Genomic DNA, 12,085 nt, shown 5'->3' with positions numbered 1-12,085 from the left:
CTATCTGTACAAATCAGAGCACATCTAGGAGATAGCAACCAGGGTGGTGAGGGGATTCAAAGCTATGCTGTATGATGACAGGGTGAAAGAATTGAAAATATGTAGCTGTAGAAAAGCCAGGGGCAGAGGTTGCTATAATCATTGTCTTAAAATTGAGGGAAGAAGTATCCGATGGTAAAGGGATTCGACTTTTTTTACTTAGACCTGAAAGGCAAAACTAGAAGGTTAAAAGAACTAGATTCAAGTTCAACTTAACTGAAAAACTTCCTAATAATTAGAGTGGCCTCAAAATAGAATAGAGTACAGTGAGTATGCAGAAGAAGAGTACTGAGTTCTTTATAACTAGAGGTCTTCAAGTTGATCCTGGGTAACAGCTCTGGATATAGAAGGGGGGTCTAGATAACATCTGAAGTCTTTTCTGTCAGAAGTTCAGAAATGTAGCCAAGGTTTCAACCTTGGAATGTTTGCATAAGGTTCCCCTTGTTGGTGAAGAGAATGATTATTCTATGCAAATGCTCCAGACTTGAAGCCAGAATATGTCTATTTGGGAAAAGAAAAGTAGCTGGGTAGCTGAGGCTACAGGAACAAACAAATGGCAACTATCCTTGTGATCATTTAAAAAATGTCAGAAAGAATGCTTGGTACTGACATTGATCTCTTCGAACTGGGAGTAGTGAAGGAAGGGGCATAGATGTAGAGTTAATATTTGTGGTCAGAGAGAGCTAGGTGATACAGTGGATGGAGTGCTGGACCTGGAATCAAGAAGACCTGAGTTCAAATCAAGCCTTAGGCACTAACTAACTATGTGATCCTGGGCAAGTCAAAAAAGTTTTGCCTGTTTCAGTTTCTTCATCTGTAAAATGGGATAATAATAGCACTCACCTCCTGGTTTGTTTTGAGGATAAATATTTGTAAACAGCACTTTATAAATGTAAGCTGTTAGCTATTATTATGATGAGTGCAATGGATACATGACCACTTGTCAGAGATGTTACAAGGAAGAGGTTTTCAGATAGGCACAAGTTGGACTATTTGACTTCTAAAGTTCCTTCCTTATTATGCTTATTTCTTCAAGTTGGTACTGAATTTGAGAAATAATTCAAGTATTGTATAGGATGAGTGAGTGGATGGGTATAGCATGGAAATGAGTTTGATTAAGGGAATCTGGAAAATGCAAAGAGCAAATAAAGATAGGATTCCTTGAACACAGAAGAGGTGAGAATGAGTAAGAAGGTGAGTAGAAGGGCAAATCCAGAACTAAGGATCCAGACACAGGATCTAAGAAGGACTGTGTCATCAGTCTGGGTCTTAGTGCCATGTACCTCCACTCTTCTCCAGAAAGTATCTATACTAACAAAGAACATGAGTTGTAGTGATTAAAATAGTGGAAGACAAACTGTGGCAGATAATAGAGTGGTTGCCTTAAATTGTGACCGCAGAAAATATGGTTTCAAGACAGTGTCTTGTTTTAAATCAAATATAAGGTGGTCACCAGGGGAAAATTCCCAATTATTAAATATACCCAAGTCAGCTGGGTTTTATAGAGATTTTAATTAATATAAATGAGGAATTAAAGAAAGGGAGAGAGAGAGAGAAAAAGGAAATAATGAGAAAAAGATAGGCTGGCCCAGGCCACCTCTGGCCAGCCCAGGCCCAAGCCCTAAGAGACAAGGAGATCAGTCAGTTTTTTATCCACTCACCACAAGATTTGTTCAACCGAGGACTCTAGTGTTCAGAGAGACACCAGTTGCCTCCTCCAATTCAGCTTTCCTAGCTGACTCTCCTGAGAGAGACCCGAGAGAGACCGAGTCCTTAACCTCATATCATAAAACTGAATCAGACATTTTCTGAGATCATCTTACTCTTTTGGGGGAAGGTGTGGGCAAGAAAAGGGAGTACAGGTGACCCTAGGTTGAGTGACTTTGAATGACCGAGTTTGTGATACTTCCTATTTCTGGGATTCTCTGATTCTAAGAGTTCAAAAATGGAGGACAGAGGGATGCCACTATGAGAATACAAATTTAAATAGAAATAAGATAAATAAGATGAAAGCCTACCTATGCTGCACAACTATGAATAGTTATGGAACTTTTCCCAAAAGATGATTTAGGAAGAGGATGTAAACCATTTCTAGACATGTTTAAATAAATTCATGGATGATAGCTCTATAATCATTCAAGAAATCTAGGGTGTCTGAATACCATCCTTAAACTTAAACTGAAGTTATAGAGGATGAGGATATTATACCCCTAAACTCTCCCTTCACCTGAGATAGAATACAAGGCTAGATAGTTTATGGAACTAACCCAGGATGCCAGTGTTTATGTTCTTATGAACTAAAAATATTACCCCCTTGCTGATAAAGGGCCAGAGTACCCTATTCTTCCTCATAACCATTTCTGAATTTTGATTGGATTGAAGTTACTCCATAATAAACCAAGTCTGCTCTCTGTCGTCCTGCCATCAGAATCCAAGAAATACCCCATCCTTTCAATTTTCCTAACCAATGCTTTATAGTGTAAGTAAAACTATCTTTGAAATGTGTGACACCATATGGGAACTTGACTGACCTCAGTCCTAAAACATTTATATTACTTCTTAACATTCACTGGTAGGAGTGATCTATATCACTTCTGTAATCTGAAGCTGACTTGACTCTGTCCTGCTCTGGGGTAACTTCTCTCCTCTTTATTAAGGCTAGTTCAAAAAGTCATGAAAGTTTTGAATATTGGGTAAGACAAACATGTACTCTCTCCTCAATCTTAGAATTATCAGAATTGAAGGCCAGATTTTGAAGCTTTAAATGCAACCTCACATTAATATTAAGCTAAGCCACTCACAATTAAGAAAAGGAATGATTTAAAACATATATATGTATATAAATATCTATATATAGATTTTATACTTTCTCTTTCTTCCTGACAGCACATGATTCATAAGTACAAACTCATTTTAATATTAGCTTGAGCACTATAATGTTAGAAAAGATATGGGGGATAGCTGGATAGCTCAGTGGACTGAGAGCCAGGCCTAGAGACAGGAGGTCCTGGGTTCAAATGTGTGGCCTGGGGCAAGTCACTTAACTCCCATTTGCTAGTCCTTACCAATCTTCTGTCTTAGAACCAACACCCAGTATTGACTTTAAGGCAGAAAGAAGGTAAGGGTTAAAAAAAAAAAAGATATGGTAGAGAAGAGAGGAGAAAAACCACCAGATGTGGAGTCAGAGGATATGTTTAAATCACAATCCTTCTGGCCTTTAATTTCCTTATCTCTGTAAAATGAATGGGTTGGATTCCATCTCTAATGTCTTCTTCCAATTTCAAATACAAAAAATGGGGTTGTTTGGATTGAAGAAATGCTAAGATGTCCTACATTAATTCACTATTGTTACTTTGAAGGGCTTTTAAGAGAAGAGTATTGGGTTTTTCTTCTGTGGAAAGAAGACCAAATAGGTTTAAATTAAAGTAAGATGAGGTGGAGTGCAGAGTACAGTATACTGTCTCTATTTAGAGGATCTGAGTTCAAATCCAGTTTCTATTATTTCCTACCTTTCTTGTGCTGAACAAGTCCTTTAGCTTTTCTTAGGCTCAGTTTCTTCACTGGTAAAATGGTCTGACCAGTTTTAAATCCATAATTTTATGATATGAATATCTCCAAGATATTTGCTAGAAAGGAGGGACCTCTTTGGAGGTGAAGGAGGAGGCATCTATATGGAAATTAATATGATACCCAAGCACTACATCTTCATTCTCTGAGCATTTCCATTAGCCGTCTTCTTTGTCTGGAATCTTTCCTTCATCATTTCTACCTCCTAGCATCACTAGTTTCCTTCAAGTCTTAACTAAACCTTGCTTTAGGCAAAAACCTTTTCCCTCTTCTATTTAATTCTAGAGAAAAAAATGAAATTATTCTGAAACAAAACAAAGGATATCAATATAAAACAAAGTAGGAGAAACTGATTCTGATAAAGGTGTAAAATATTATTGATATTCAGTAAGAAAATAGATGTGCATTTGTCATGGAGGGTATAGGCCCTTCTCTGTCGGGGGCAAAGAGCTGAACTAAAATGTAAGCATAGTTTTAGAGCACTTTTGTGCCCCAGAGTGGTTGGACCTATCATTAGAGGGTTCTAAAATTGTACATTAATTGTTGGGAATGACTGAGTAAGTTGTAGTACATGATTTTAATGGAATATTATTGGTGGATTCTCAATCTTCCCTCCATCTGGATTCTAGAACTTCCATGATATTCCATATATCATCGGCTCCTCTTCTGTTGGAGTATATAACCAGATCAGGAACAGGGCCTGAATCTATCATTCTTGTTGTACTCCTTTTTCCTTCCTTGACCATCCAATAATTTCCATAAAATGGCCATTCAGCCAAAAAGGAAATAGTCATTGATATCCAGCAGTTCTTAGCAATAGCATTTTAATTAATTTATTTTATATTAAATACTTTTATCCTTCTTTTTCCCTTCATGGAAAAGAGATGGATATGAGTAGGTCTGAAAATAAGTTCAAAGGTATTTACCAAGTTCCTCTTGACCTATCTCTCCTGAGTGATAATCCGAATCCTTTAAGAGCACTGTTTAGTCTCCACCATTTTCTCCCCATCTTTTTCTGTTTCCCTGACTCTCTTCTTTCCTATCCCCCTTTCCTTTCTCCCTCTAATGGAACTGTAGAATCCTAGATTTGGAAATGGATCTCAGTTGGAAGTTATTTAATCTAACTCATTCCTTTTCTCTCCCTCCATCTTCTCTATTCTCTACCCTCACCCTCACCTTCTCCCAGCACAGAATTATTTCCTGAATCTATTATACAACCCTGATTCTTCACTCCCCCCACCACTGCCTGTTCATCTCCAAATTCTCCCAGGCACTGATGCCTAGCATGTAGTAAGAACTCTCAAGCCTGTGGTATATGATTTTTTTTTTTTGCAAATCTCCTTTCCCTTTCCTTCCCTCTTCCTGCCACCCCTTTCTTTTCCTTTCCAGGCTTCTCTCCTTCATTACACCAAATGCTTTGATTGTTTTCTTGCTCTTTTTCTCTTACCTACCATTACGAATGAATCCTATGAAATTGAAAAAATGGAAAGTGGCTTTAAAATAGATTGGATTAGATAACCATTTCTGAAGTGCCTTCTAGCTTAGCCATTCTGTGTTCTGTGATTTCAACATCCCTTCCAACTCTGACATTCCAGCTTCCAAGATGTCTCCTAATTCTAATATTCTATGTTTTGTGATTCTCTCCCAGCTGAGAGAAATTGAAGCATCCAAAGGTGAATGACAGGGACTAAGTTCCATGAGACACTTCCAGCTACCTCTTTCACTTTTTTGCACCTTTGGGCAAGTTGATTCCCCTCTACATATTTGTTTCCTTAACTAGGGAGTCAAACTCCTGCCACTTACCTCAGAGAAGGTTAAAGGCTTCCTGTAGATTGAATCCTGGGGTGGTAGATCTTAGACCCTCTGGAGGCTGCTTGACTTCAGCTCCTAAACCTCCTTCCTCCTATTGGGGACAAGACCTAAATACCCATACAGCACCTCCTGGTTCACCAGGGTCCTGCCTGTAGTGCCCAACCCAGACTTCCATGCTCTAACCATTTCCCTTTCTCCATCACAACTTACCTATCCTGTGTCCCAAAGTCACAGACAAGGTTTGCTTTGCCCTTGGAGTTTACTTGCAAATTAAGTCATTGCTGAGGTGTTTCTAGCACTTAATTAGTGGCAGAATAGAGATCAAAATCTGGATTTTCTGAGTCCCAAATTATTGGGGAAAGCATAAAGGGTTGAATGGAATAAAAGGATCCAATTCCAAACCCTGACTTTGTGGCCCTAGCTTCTCTGGGTCTCACTTTCTTCATCTGAAAAATGAGTTTAGAAGAGATTATGTCCCTTTCAGCTCTAAATCTATGGTGGTAACTATGGTGAGTTAATATGTTACCTCTCTCCAAGGTAACAGTTGCATAACTTTCTTTAACAGTCGCATTTAAAAAGGAGTGACTATAGGGGGTAAACAGAACTGTTGGAAAAGGAAGAGATTTTAGAAATTACCCTGTCTCATCCCTTTAGGTGTCAGATGAGAAGGGAAGTGATTTGCCAGAGAGAACTAATGGGGAAATTATGATGTAGAAAGCTGATCTCCTGAATCTTATTCCAGTGCTCTTTCTCTTGTACTTCTTGGCCAGTGGAGAAAATATTTTTGAGAAGAGCGAGCTTTTAGAATCCCTCTGAGATTCTACCTGTTTGCAGCTGCCTTTTCTATTTACACATAAGGCTAGTTGCTGCAATCCAGCATAAGGTCTTTTTAATGATATTCTTAGCCCCCTTCTCTCTTTTGCAAACACTGACTTCTATCTCTAGGGCAGGGATTTTTCTCCTTTTTTGTGTTATGGATCCCTTAGGCAGACTGGTGAAACCTGTAGATCCTTTTCCAGAATAATGTTTTTAAATGCATAATATAAAGTGCACACAATTACAAAGGAAACCAAAAGTTGCACTGGGTGACTCAGTGGATAGAGCATGTGGGGCTGGAGTCAGGAAGATCTAACTTCAAATAAAGCCTTATATACTTACTAGCTCTGTGATCCCATGGGCAAGTCATTTTAACCCTGTTTGCCTCATGAAGAGTTGGACATTCCTGAAATAAATGAACAATGAACAGCAACCAAGGAAATGAAGGATTAGTGAAAAGAGATGCCTTTTTTCTTCCATCCGAGTTTGTGGAATCTATAAAATCTGTCCAAAGATTACCTGTGAGTCTGTGGACTCTAAGTTAAAAGTCTTTGCTCTAAGAGTCAATCAGTCAGTCAACTACTGTTTACTGACAATATTAATATTTAGGCATGAAGACCATGGGGCTAGGTTCTACTTCTGACACACCAAACCTCCAAGTGTACTTTTCACAGGAGGAAAGCCTTAACCTGGGTTGTTACATAGCAGAGTGGTTGGTAGTATTGCAGTCGAAAATGAGAGAGTCCTCTGAGCACTCCTTGGGCACCTGTACTCACCACCTAATATCTGGAGGGCCAAGTAGATAGATTCCCTGAAAGGCAATAAGCAGGCTTCTTGTAGGGTCCTTCTCTCAGGTCCTGGCTTGGGGATGCTAGCTTTTAACAGTAGGGTAGCACCTGGTCCTCTCAGGAGTCCATGCTTGCTATCTCCAGGTTTGGCTCAGTTGCTGATTCTAAAAAAACTCTTGGGAGAATCAAGGCCCTCCACAGCCAATTAGTATTCAGCACTAAAGTAGCCAGAATTCAGGAAAAAATGTTGTCCCTGAAGAGCTGTTTTTCTTCTAAATTTCCTCCCTATTAATTCTTCCTTCTCCTATCCCAATTATGCCTTAAAATAATTATAATTTTTTAGTTCTTTATATTTTTTAATTTGCTTTCCTATGCATTATTTTATTTGGTCCTCAAGACACTGTTTTTAGGGAAGTAGTACAGGATTATTTATTCTCATGTGCCAGATGAGGAAACTGAGGCACAAAAGAGTCATACAACTCTTGATCTTACCATCACTCAAAATTGTACTACTTACACTCTGAAATAATAACTTTCTTTCTCTCTGCTTTATGACTGCTAACTAAGGGTATGCTGGTTAATGTTTAACAACTGGCTGTCAGGAATAAAAATATAGGCACAGCACAGTTTTTTAATTTAATCTGCATTATTAACATTTTCTCCATCACTTTCTTAAGTCTAGATAATCAATAAAGCAATAAATCAAGCAAATCTATATCTGTACCTAAAATCTATCAATTCTCTTCAATGGGTAGCATTTGTCATCATCAGTCTTCTGTAATCAAGAAGGGTCATTGTTTTGATCATAATTCCTACAGCTTTCAAAGTTATTTTTTTTGTTTTTTACAGACTTTGATTGTATAAATTGTTCTCCTGACTTTGTTATTTATTATCATTTTAGTATCATTTAAGGACTTTAAGTCATCAAAGATGTTTATTTTTATAATATTATCATTAATAGCATGTCATTCTTCTGATTCTTCTCATTCCATTCTGTATCACTTCATATGTCTTTCCATGTCTTTTTTGAAATCACCTATTTCTTCATGTCCTCCAGCACAAAAGTACTCCCCTGCATTAATATACAACTTTTTCAACTATTCAATTGTTAAGCAATCTCTTAATTTCCAGTTTTTTAAGCTAACTTAAAAATATCTGCTATTAATATTTTTGTACATAAAGGATATTATCATCTTTCTTTGGTCTCTTTTGGAATAGCTGGGTCAAAGGGCACACAGTTTAGTAAGTTTTTTGTGTATAATTCCAAATTGCTTTCCAGAATAGTTGGATCCATTCATAGATCTACCTGTGAATTTCTACGCTCACAACATCCCTAGTAGGTATCCCTTCTCTCCACTCACATAGCCACCACCTTTTAGGTTTAGGCCTTCATCACCTCCTGCCTGAACTATTGAAATTGCCTACTAATTGGTCTCCTTGCTTTGTCCCTTTATCTCATCCTCCACTCAGCCACCAAAGAGATTTTCCTAAAGTTTAGGTCTCACCATGTCAGCCTTCCCTACTCAACAATCTCCAGTGGTTCCTTATTACTTCTGATGGGGAAAGGTGGTGGGAGGGGGGGCAAGGAGGAAAAGAAAATGATCTTTGTTTCCAGTGAATAATGTTTGGAAATGACCAAGTAAAATAATGTTTAAAATTAAAAAAAAAAATATATATATATATATATATATGTTTCACGTACATAGTAATTTCATGTCCTCTCCTCCATTGGACTGTAAGTTTCTCCAGGCTAGTAATTCTTTTTGCCTTTCTCTGTGTCCCCAGTGCATAGTGCCTGGCACATAATAGGAGTAGATAAATTCTTCTTGTTTGTCCTGGTCAGAAGTGGTCTTTGGCTCTTCCAATATACTTTCTACTATACCATACAAAAGAACTATGTTCTCCTTAAATATCTGTAGATCGTGTTATTGACATACCATCGGTGGAATATGTTCTTTGGATTATTTTTTCTAGTATAAATGCTCCATATTTTTATTAATTTTGTCATAAGAAAAACAGTACTACTACAAGCAACATATCATAGTTACTATCTCTTTAGTTTCAAATATCTGACTATGCAGAGAGACAACCAAGAACTTATGTAGGATATTAAACTAACAGATTGATAAGACAGTTAAATAAACTACCAGTAAGTATCACACAAAATAAAGTCCCTAAGGAGGCACAGCTTAAAAATCTTACTGTATTAAAGGACAAATACTTTATGCCACAGACGGTCTCTGGAAACCTTCTCTGACTAGCCCAGCTCACAATGATTATGTCTTTGGAATTCTCATAGTGTTGATCTTGACCCTATTTTAACACATCTCACTACCTAGTATTATTAGTTAAGATCATGTGCATAGATTTTCTTTTTTTCCAAATAGATGATAAATTCCTTGAAAGTAGAGGGCTAGAGTACCTGTACCTATTTTGGCCAATATCACAATATCCACATGCATAAGGCATTAAGAGAATATTTAATGATTGATTTATTGATCTCAGTTTCAGGATTGCATCTCACCCCCCAAAGAACTAGGTCCTTGTTTTGATATTTTAAGGTATAAGTTAGTGTATAACGTCTCGATTGATTGATTGGATTTTTATAAACTCTTATCTTCTGTCTTGGAATCAATACTAAGTGTTATTTCCAAGACAAAAGTAAGAGCTAGGGAAATGTGGTAAAAGTGACTTATTCAGGATCACATAGTTAGGAAGCATCTGAAGTCAGATTTCAACACAGGACCTCCTCCTGTCTCTAGACCTATCAGTGAGCCACCTAGTTGTCCCTTCCCTTTCTTCTGATAAAAGTCTGGATGCTGAACATGCAAAGTTAGGATTGCTTTTGAGGCATTTCCATTATGTGATCATGAGTTTTTCTAAAACTTCGGGAGTTTTCCCCAATTGCATAGAGAAACAATTTTTAACATTGGTTTTCTGACATTTTGTGACCCAGATTCTCTTTGTCCCTTCTCTCCCCCTCCCTGAGGCAGCAAACAAATGATGTAAGTTATACATGCAATATCTTGCAATACATATTTCTATATTAGTCATGTTGTGATAGAAGACACATATCACACATTCAAGAAAAAAACTCATGAAGGAAATAAAATATAAATGGTATAATTTGATCTTCACTCAGATTCTATTAATTCCTTCTATTGCAGTGGATAGCCTTTGTCATCTTGAGTCTCTGGAATGTTGTCGATCTTTGCATTACTGATAATATTTGTCATTCACAGTTGACCATCATAAAGTGTTGATGTTATTATATACACTGTTTTCTTGATTCTGTTTGTTTCACTTTGTTTTTGTTCTTTTAAAAAATCCCTAGCTTCTTCCATATGTTTTCTAGTTTTTCCAGCAGTTTTTGTCCAATAGTGAGTTATTCTACCCCAAAACTTGGATCTTTGGGTTTATCAAACACTATGTTACTCTTACCCTTTATTATTTTGTGTGAAGTACCTAATCTAATCCATTGATCCACTACTCTATTTCTTAGCTACTACCAGGTTATTTTGATGATTATAACTTTATAATATAGTTTGAGATCTGGTGCTACTATCACATTCATTCATTTAAAAAAATAAACAATTCCCTTGTGTATTAGGGAATTAACTTAAGGATTATGGTGATGGAAAGATCAGATCAGCCAACCTCCTCTCTCTCCTTTTCCCCCTCCCTTTCCTTCCTCCCTCCTCTCTTCCCCTGTCAGTTGGTTCTTCAGTTGGTATCACCAAAAATCAGCTCTGAGTATCTTGATATATCAGACAGATAACTCTCTCTCTCTCTGTTTAGTTTAAATAAAGGGGTTGATTTAGGAGAAAGGGAAAGGTAAGGAAGTTGATGGGAGAGAGGTTTTGGGTCTCCCTAATCCTACAATACTCCTAAATTGAAGGATAGTGGAATAGAGTCTTCAATTGGGAAGATGACTAACAGGTTTGAAGATTTCTGTCACTTGAGTCTTACAGAGAAAAATCAGTGAGAGCAGGATTTTTTCAGTCCTTACTCCTTCTTGTCTCAAGAGTAAGAGATCAACTCTCTCAGTTTTATTGTTACTTGCTACCATCTTTCCTGATCACCATTCCATTACAGAATGCTTTCCTTGATTGACAGTTCTGCAGATCTTGTTCCTTTGACTCTGCTGTAGGCTTTTTTCCAATTTTTCTCATCCACACTTGATATCCTTGAGCTTTGGTTCTTCCAGATAAATTTTGTTATTGTTTTTTTCCAGTTCTTTGAAACAAGGATTTGGTCGTTTGATTGCTATGGCATTGAATAGGTAAGTTAATTTTTTTCCCATTTGAATTCATTTATTTAGTCAATTTAGAACATTATTCCTTGGTTACAATAATCACATTGTTCACCCTTCCCACAGCCAACCCGCAATTTCATTGGGTATTACTTGTGTCCTTGATCAGAACCTATTTCCATGTTGCTGTTTGCTCTAAGATGTTCATTTAGAGTCTACATCCTCAACCACATCCCTTCAACCCATGTATTCAAGCAGTTGTTTTTCTTTGGTGTTTTTACTCCCACAGTGTTTCCTCTGGATGTAGATAGTGGTTTTTCTTGTAGATTCCTCCAGGTTGTTCAGGGTCATTGCATTGCCACTAATGGAGAAGTCCATTACATTCGATTGTACCACAGTGTATCAGTCTCTGTGTACAATGTTCTCCTGGTTCTGCTCCTCTCACTCTGCATTACTTCCTGGAGGTTGTTCCAGTCCCCATGGAATTCCTTCACTTTATTATTCCTTTGAGTGCAATAGTATTCCATCACCAACATATACCATCATTTGTTCAGCCATTCCCCAGTTGAAGAGCATCCCCTCATTTTCCAATTTTTGGCCATCACAAAGAGCTCAGCTATGAATATTTTTGTACATGTCTTTTTCCTTATTATCTCTTTGGGGGTAAAAACCCAGCAGTGCTATGGTTGGATCAAAGGGCAGACAGTCATTTATCGCCCTTTGGGCATAGTTCCAAATTGCCCTCCAGAATGGTTGGATCAATTCACAACCCCACCAGCAATGAATTAATGTCCCGACTTTGCCATATCCC

General features: G+C 37.5%; 1 protein-coding gene across 1 annotated transcript in view; it reads left to right on the top strand.

Moving 5' to 3' along the window:
- LOC103106438 (uncharacterized) overlaps positions 1-12,085 on the top strand; it is an 82,044-nt gene that overhangs the window by 46,128 nt on the left and 23,831 nt on the right. The gene's annotated exons all lie outside the window — the stretch shown is intronic.

This window comes from Monodelphis domestica, chromosome 7 (genome assembly GCF_027887165.1).
Source record: "Monodelphis domestica isolate mMonDom1 chromosome 7, mMonDom1.pri, whole genome shotgun sequence".
NCBI classification, from domain to species: domain Eukaryota; kingdom Metazoa; phylum Chordata; class Mammalia; order Didelphimorphia; family Didelphidae; genus Monodelphis; species Monodelphis domestica.
This window is presented reverse-complemented; position numbering and strand designations above follow the sequence as displayed.